This window comes from Patiria miniata, unplaced genomic scaffold (assembly GCF_015706575.1).
Source record: "Patiria miniata isolate m_02_andy unplaced genomic scaffold, ASM1570657v1 HiC_scaffold_10, whole genome shotgun sequence".
NCBI lineage: Eukaryota > Metazoa > Echinodermata > Asteroidea > Valvatida > Asterinidae > Patiria > Patiria miniata.
This window is the reverse complement of record NW_024037048.1, coordinates 12,600,041-12,608,906: the sequence shown is the minus strand read 5'-3', so window position 1 is coordinate 12,608,906 and position 8,866 is coordinate 12,600,041.

Here is an 8,866-nt window from a genome sequence, read left to right as displayed (position 1 = left end):
TAATTCTTGTTAAACATTTGAAACATTACAATGTTCTTTGTTGGTATCCCCACCAATTCATAAAAATTTCTGCCCACACGATCATTTTGTTCAAATTTGACATTAAGCCCCTTCAAAGAACACGTAATCAGCCGTTTCACAAGTTCCACTTAGGCACTGGTCATATTTTTGTGAAAGTGAAAACGGCATCTTTACATTGAACATTGACAACTTGTTTACACATGGACCAACACATCATTTAAGACCGATGGCCTGCAATATTTATGAAAGGAGAAGTACAAATCTGCCTCATTGTTTCTATATGTGGAGATTTGCTGCTGATACACACAAGCGCAAAAAATGCCACCATAACATTATTTATTCATAACCCATTTTGTGATATAGCTAAGCTGCGTAATACATTGTGTAACATTACAATAGAAAGACTAAAAAAAAAAAAATCTAAACTGGTCCTTTCAACCAGTGGGGTCACTCTTAATAAATTAATTTGAAAAAAAAATTCACCAATTAGTTGACAATATCATTACACACTGTACCGACCGATTACTTATGTCTGTCATAAACATTTTTGAGCACTAAATCCAGACTACCAGTGATGGACTTTGAAAAGGAACCATCGTTTTTACACAAGTGCACCTGATGACAGGTAGCAAAATTAGCTAGTCAGCAATGACAAGAGTTCCAATCTGAGATAACAAATGAAGATGTCTCAAAGGAAAGTGCATACAACTTCGAACAAATGTATGCAATTTGGAATATTTCATATTAATATTGGCAACGCCCAAACAAGATCCAAATACCATCACCACAAAATCAAAATCGATAACGGTCAATAAACGTACATTTCAATTCAAATTATATCTGCTTTTTTTGTTACAGAAAGCAGTACGAAACTTGTTATTCAAAGGGCAAACAACATTTATCTGAAAAAAAGACACGTTTACCAAGTCTACTACTAATTGTTGCTCTTAATTCAATAATAATAGGTAAAACTATAGATGTACCTAATTTTAAATACCTTAATGACAAAGCGCATTCCCCTTTCCAAAATTATTGGCTCAAAAGTTGGAAGGCCTATACTTGCCAACCCTTCCTCATACCTATACATTATGACTGCTGGCAGGAACACAAACTCTCATTTTCTGAAGCTCATGCAGTGATGACAGTTTTAGTCCATCTTTGCACTATCAGCACTCATGGACTTCTTCACTTGTTCAGCGGCTGCTTCAGCTGCCTTGTCCTGGGCCATTTTTTGGGCTGTAAAACAACACCAATAAAAGGAACAAATCAATCCCTAGTTCAGCTGTTTGTTCCCTTTCAAATCAATCTTATGCACACTGATCGCTAATAAACATAGAATGTGTATATCAAATACTCATATCCCATGTGAGTACCGTTTTTAAAAACTTTCGGTTTATTTTGTACATACGCGTACCTGTTTACATGCATATAAGTTGGCTATCGTACGAGTTGGCCCCCATACGAGTTGACCTGTTTCAGTTTAGAGGGTGTGTTCTTTACATTAATTGCAGAATTGACGAATGCAGATAAGATTGAGCATGCGACATTTGTGAACTCTTAATGAATGGATTATGATTCTAACTTCCATTGCACAATTCACTGCTCAACAAAACTCACAAAAGTACCCTAGCTGTGTACTTTGTGTAGGTGTATAGGTAAAATGCGACTAGCGGGAAATCATTTTTGTCTTGTTTTGGCATTACGTTTTCATTTAATGCGTACATTTGAGTTGTAAGCAAGTAGTGATTATTACTCACACGTAATGTTGAGTAAAGTCAGAAGTACATACAGTACAAGTTAAGTACATGTGATTTAAACAAAGAAATGCCTTTGTCGCAACCATTTGAATACATTGAGTTTGTCACTACACTTGAGACTGGAACTTGCGATATGACAAATGTGAATGACATTTGATAACTGGTTACTGGTCCATTGCATTGCACTGCATTAAGGTTCACCGGTACACCGGTACACATGCATGTAGGGATGCTGCGTAGAGCATTTTTTAAATGTGCATTTAAATATATTAAAGATGGACCAAATTCTACACATTTTCTTGTGTTAAGATTGTTAAATGACCCTTATTTCAAAGGTCTAAGTCATAAGAAAATCCACATAATGTCTTACATCTACAGAGAAAATGTTGGGGAAATTTTTTTTTTACATCTCACACGGCAGCGGTTTTCGACCCCGAAATTCTTTTGCATAGAAATTATAGGAAAACAGCTCATTTTATGGCATAGTTGCATGAATGTTTGTGTTCTATTTTCCCAACAATTACAGCAAAACAATTCTTGGTAAAACGCAATTTCAACCCATTCTCTTTTAGCATTTCTGTTGCCGGTCTTCTGGATACAATACCTTAAACACAGAGACTCCGACATTTGAATGGTAATTATTAGAAAACAAGAATACTTATGTTTGTGGACAATCACAGGGCTTGTTTCAGCGACTTTTTTGTGACGTGACATGTAAAGTTCCATCCAGGAAGGATGTGTAGTTCTGTTTTTAAACAGAACTACACATCCTTCCTGGATGGTGGCATAAAATATGTGATAAACTTCTCATAGGGCTTTGAATTATGACATCACATGTCACGTTTAGACATCTCGGTTTTTGTACACAACAAGTTACAACCAAATTGGACCTGTAGTTCTGCAGATATAGGCCTTAGAAAAATGCATTTTTAATGTGACGTAACATGACATATAATGACGTCATTCACGTCACGTCCATTTTCATTTTAAGCAAATATGTGGATTTAATCTCTCCCAGTTGATATTTCAGCAATTTTTTTAAGGTCTTTATTAAAGGTATTTTCATTTAACTTCCGGTCTGTTGACGTCATCAATCTTCCCTCCTTCAACTTGTTGTAAGCATGAAGCTGGTTGTATACTATTATTATTGTAGAGTGCGTTCGATTACTTCCCCCAGCTTACTCGCGCCTCAACTCCTCGCGTAATGACAGACATGCGCAGTGGAGCTAAATAAACGAACGGTTTCGGGTAAAGTTTTGTGCAAGAGCTGGATACATGGGCATTGCCAGGTTTTTTTTTTCAATAGGGGTGCAAAACATATTTTCCAAAAAAATCCTGTTTTTCTCAACATATTCTCGATTTATCAGTTTGAGAGGGGGGTAGGGACATTTTTTCCCCCACCCATTAAATTAACACCAATATGACTTCTCGCCTCCTTTGTCTAATTAATTTTTTTTCTCTTATTTTTCTTGCTTTTCCAGGAAGGGTTGAATGTTGCAACCTTTTTTCTTCATATAGCATCTCAATGAAGGTCATTCATTGCAAAAATGATGATAAAACATGAATCTTGGACTGAGAAATATTTCCATTTTTGTTATAAAAAAAATGGCTTGACTCTCAAAAGACTTTGTACACAATCATGGAGTGGCGTCAGGTTGCAACATTTTTCAGAATTCCCAGGCTGCATCCGAAATCAATTATGTCTAGAGCACGTCCACGCCCAGTGAAAATACGCGGGGACGCGCTGACAATAATTCGTAGCCGTAGCTCCATGCATAGGGTTTGTAGCGCTATGCTCCATGGAAGCCCGTTTCGGACACGGTCTGAGGCGCCCGCCGGACGTTGTGTGGCCTTAAGGGATACTTACCCAAGTAACCGGCTCAGGGAGTCGGTCACTTGGGCCAGGCTCGAGTAGGCGCGAGAAGTCACCTGAGAGGTAAAGCGAACGCTGTCGCGCTTGCACAAGTAAGCGTGGGGGAAAGTACTAGTGTTCATTCGTTTTGAACGTACGCAGGACGGGCATTTACGTCTCAGCCAATGAAAAGCTTTGCTTGCCACGCTCCACCCACAGTTACCGCCCACCGTGACCGTCCACTGCCTTACTTTTATTATTCAAATTGTTCGCTGCTTCTATTAATCACGATAACAATGCAAGAGGATTCCAAGTCGTTGAGCGGTACAAATTTCAACATAACAAAAGAACATTCTAAGTGGCAGGATCGGGAACCATAAAGTGGAGATGTATAGTGCTGTACCTATAGGCGACATATGACGTGATGAAGAAAAGCACTGGAAATGTTGTACATGTACGCGTATATGTGTATAGGATACTATAGTGCACGTTCAACTCAAACTCATGTTGAAATCTTTCGACAAAGTTTGTCAACCCTTTTTCCTGTCAATAAAAGTAAACACAAACAAATCTCTGTTTCTTTGAAGCTCTATCGTATAATCTCCGATAAATAAAAACTGAAATTAACAAAATAAAAGACTTGTTATCGATTATATCACATGTATTATAAATAAATAATTATAAATAAAAATTTGAAGGACTTGCCGAAACATGGGTCAGCTTAGTTTGTTGATTGTAGTTTCAGGTCAATGTACTCTTTAAACAGTTTGAAGCAGTTTTATTCGTTTTTAGTCATGAAAAGAATATGATAGAAATACGGTACATACAAACATTTCTTTTTATTGGAGATTCAGTTAAGGTTAATTTTAAACGTAATGAGCCAAACTTTTTTTTCAGCGTCGTTAAACATTTGTGACTCTATAAACTAATGATTTACTCCATAAACCTCTTCTTTGTTTATAAACTTATGGCGATATGCATTTAAAACAGGTGCCCTCTCCTCATCATTGTTATTCACACGGGCACATTTGTCGAACGTCCCCCATTTCGTGCTTCACTTTCGTCTTGCTTTCAGAGTGACAGTACCCGAAGGTACGTGGCCTTTAGCTTTAACAGGCATACAAATGTATATGTCTTGTTAATCTGAATACTGACTGTACCCTGCGTAACATTTATAATCCTATGTACCGTTTTTATTGTTTTTCTAAGTAGCGCTCGTACCCTGCCTTAGCCTTATTATTTCCTTGCGTTCCGAGTGTATTGTTAATCTGAATACTGACTGTTCCCTACGTAAGCCTTTTTAATCCTACATAGTTTCTATTATAGCGCTCGTACCCTGCCTTAGCCTTATTATTTCCTTACGTTTCAAGTGTATTGTTAATCTGAATACTGACTGTACCCTACGTAAGCCCTTATAATAGTGTCTATTGTAGCGCCCGTACCCTGCCTTAGCCTTATTCTTTCCTTGCGTTTCAAGTGTATTGTTAATCTGAATACTGACTGTACCCTACGTAAGCCTTTATAATGGTGTCTATAGCACTCGTACTCTGCCTTAGCCCTTTTCTTTCCTTACATTCCAAGTGTATTGTTAATCTGAATACTGACTGTATGCTGTACCCTACGTAAGCCTTCAGAATAGTTTCTATTGTAGCGCAATCTTGGTAAAGGTGCAGGCAAACAAAATATGCCCGTGCAGAGAAAACCCATAAACAGAGTGTTGAAATAATTCCAAAGAAAAGCCAGCTCTTCGTCGAGAAAAAAATCAACAGGGGGTACACTTATCAATAACAGAAAGTAATAACATAGAAAGGAACATGATTGTGGCCACGGGATCCATGACTAAAGGCAGTATGTACAGTAGGCTTAAATGCTGAGAGGACTCCCTGCAGTTTGAATTCATATACCTGCACTAAACTAATTACGTGCGTAATTCTGTTTGCTTTACCGACTAGATTTTGTTCAAAACACATCATGTACAATGTACATGTACTTGCAAAATTGCTTCGATAGAGAGATTCAGCAGGTATTGTGTCAGACAGCTTTCTTTGTAAGAGATCCTCGTTTGTTATTTAGATTTTTGTACCGCTCAACGAGTTGGAATCCTCTTGCATGCAGCAAACAATTTGAATAAAAGTAATAAAAGTAAGGCTGTGGACGGTCACGGTGGACGGTAATTGTGGGTGGAGCGTGGCAAGCAAAGCTCTCCATTGGCTGAAACGTAAATGCCCGTCTTGCGTACGTTCAAAACGAATGAACACTACTCGAACGTACTGCTAATTATTATTATTTATTTGACCTAAACAAAGAATTACAAACAGTGATACAAAACCAAACCAAAATTACACAAAAAGTGGTTGAAAAAGCACAACAAAATGAATTATACATAAATTAAAAAAATGATTTCAGCAAACCTCGCCACACTCATCAACTAATTATTCATTTTAAACATTTTTCATCCTGCCGCTAGAGAGCACTCTAACACTTTATGTATGATGTCACCATTAATGTTTATGTGAAAAACAACAGAGCAAGAGCATACATCGTTCAAAGCCAGTTTAGATAGATCTTTTATAAATTTTAAATGACAAGGCACTTCCGGTTTCAACTGGAAGGAGGGGTAACGTGATTTTGCACGTAATTAAAAAAAAAAAAGAGCCTGGAGTATTCTATTAATTCCCACAGAAATCAAGTTCAGGTCTCTCCCAGTTGATTTTGTATTGATTTTTAAATATCAAATCTATAAATCTTTAACGTGACATCACGTGACCTATGATGACGTCATCGTGATGTCACTTAAATTTTCGTCTACAACACATCCCGGTCTAAGTACATACCAACTTTCAACCCAATCAGACTTGTAGTTTTTGTAGATACAGGCCTTCAAAATATGCACATTTAATATATTAATGACACTATAACACACACTAGTCGTGAAGATTTTGCACTATAATAATACACATGTATTTTGTTGTGATAACTGTGAAGTTGTTTTGCACGTGACAAAATTCATGAGTGGTTATTAAAAAAGTCATGTTGTAGCAAAAAAAGGTATAAGCTATGTAGCCTATAACGCACGCCCTCGTGCATCAAATGTAGACCAACATGTCAAAAATGTACATGTACGTGTTATTTTCATGTACTTTCAGATTTTCAAAATTGCATATATACATCATGCACTTATTCTTCACATGTACACTTGTACATGCATACATTGTACTACATGTACACACATACGCGTACAATTCACAGTGTGCGGCATTTGTATGCGTCACTGTGAAAAGCGTCTTTTAATTAAGTGTAATTGGTCGCGCTCCTTGTTAGATATAAAATAAGTGTTTTTCTTTAGGATTTCATTTTAAATGTATACCAACTAATAGTAAATCTGACTATTTGCACGCGACAAAATTTATGACTGTTTTTTTAAAAAGTCACGGTGTTGCAAGAAAGAATTACAGCCAGCTAGTAGTACTGTGAACTACTACTGCGTGGTCAAGATATGAGCTATGTAGCCTATAACACACACCCTCATGCGTCAAATGTAGACCAACATGTCCAATATGTACATGTTATTTTCATGTGATTTCAGATTTTTTAACCGTTCAAAATCGCAAGTAAGCTTGTTCTACACATGTACAAATGTACAACCACGTTTGTTTATGGTGTTAAATCAAGGAATTTGTTATGTTCCTCTTCCCTTTTCCTTTGTACTTTTTCGCAACAGCTCTCATTGGTTTTGTACACATTTTCCAATTGAGGAGTCCTCGATTTGGTTTCTGTCCTCGATTCATCGATGAGTTGCACGTGTGTGTCCTTGATTTACTCCATATACAATGCATTTGTACACACATTCGTGTGCTACATGTACATGTACATACATGTGTACTTTTCACAGCGCGCACGCATTTTCATGCGTCACTGTGAAACGTGTCTTTTAATAGGTGTTAATTTGTTGCGCTTCTTGAAAGATGTAAAATAAGTGGTGTTTTTTTTAGGATGCATACCGACTTACAGTAAATATGACTTGAGTCAGCAATGACTTTGAATTTTCCCAATGAAGACAGCAACAGATGCCAAACCAATCATGTAAATATTTATACCATACACTGTTTACAACATTCGCCAGTCACAACTCATGAAATATGCACTACATTTGGCCTGGCCATAAAAAAGTGACACAATACAATTACAATGGCCGAAAGTTAAATTACAGTGTGCTCGATAAATGTGCAGATATGAACACTCACTACGCATGTGCATAGTCCTTTTTTAAAGACCCCAGTTTCCGCAGTTATACGTAAGCTATGTACGTACGTACCTAGTTACAGCCAAGCATACTGTTATAATGTTGAGAACAGCGCGAGTAGTAATTTTGCAGAGCATAATTTAAAAGAGTCAGGTGAGGATCAGAAATAATCTTTCTTTTAATAAATATACCAATTTTACATAAATTTTGAAGATCATCAATTATCTTCCAAATTATCAAAATCCACAGATCTGCAGAAGATTTTCATGCCTTAAAAATCGTTAAAAATTTGAACTTGTTGTTCAAATTTATGATATAAAATTACATGATGGTGTTTTATCATGACTTCAGGTAAAATTACCTGTATAATACCGTACGTACATTTCGGACTACATTCACAAGCAATTTTGACCCATTCAGACTGATAGTTTTCTCAAAATGAGACTTTGAAAAATGCACCTTTATAATGACGTCACATGCCCTAAAATGACGTCATCTTGGTAACACTTGTCAATGCACATTTTTGCATACCTATAAACAAAAAGCATTTGTCATTTACGTCGACTTTGAATCTACATGTAACTAAACTAAAAAAAAGAGGCAAACATAATAAACAAGACCCACGTTCACATTATATGCTGGTCATCGTCCGATGTGAGGGTAAAGAAGCCGCAACTAAATTTGTAAAAACCTTGTTAGAATTACAGTTAGATATAAAGGCTAGATTTGATCCTATTCTCTGCCAACCCAATGAAAGTTTACTCCACAAGACAAAATCGGTTACAAAAACTCAAACATGTGTTGGATTAGCCGCACACGCCTACTGTAACCTCAAACTACGAATTAAACCTGGTTGTACTCTGATAATGTTCTTCTTTCACAATTTACAAAATTACGATACACATTTAATCATGCAGGGTATGTCAGAGTATGATAAGTGAAACAGAAATAAAAGTCATCGCTAAAAATTCGGAACAGTACATATAGTTTTCG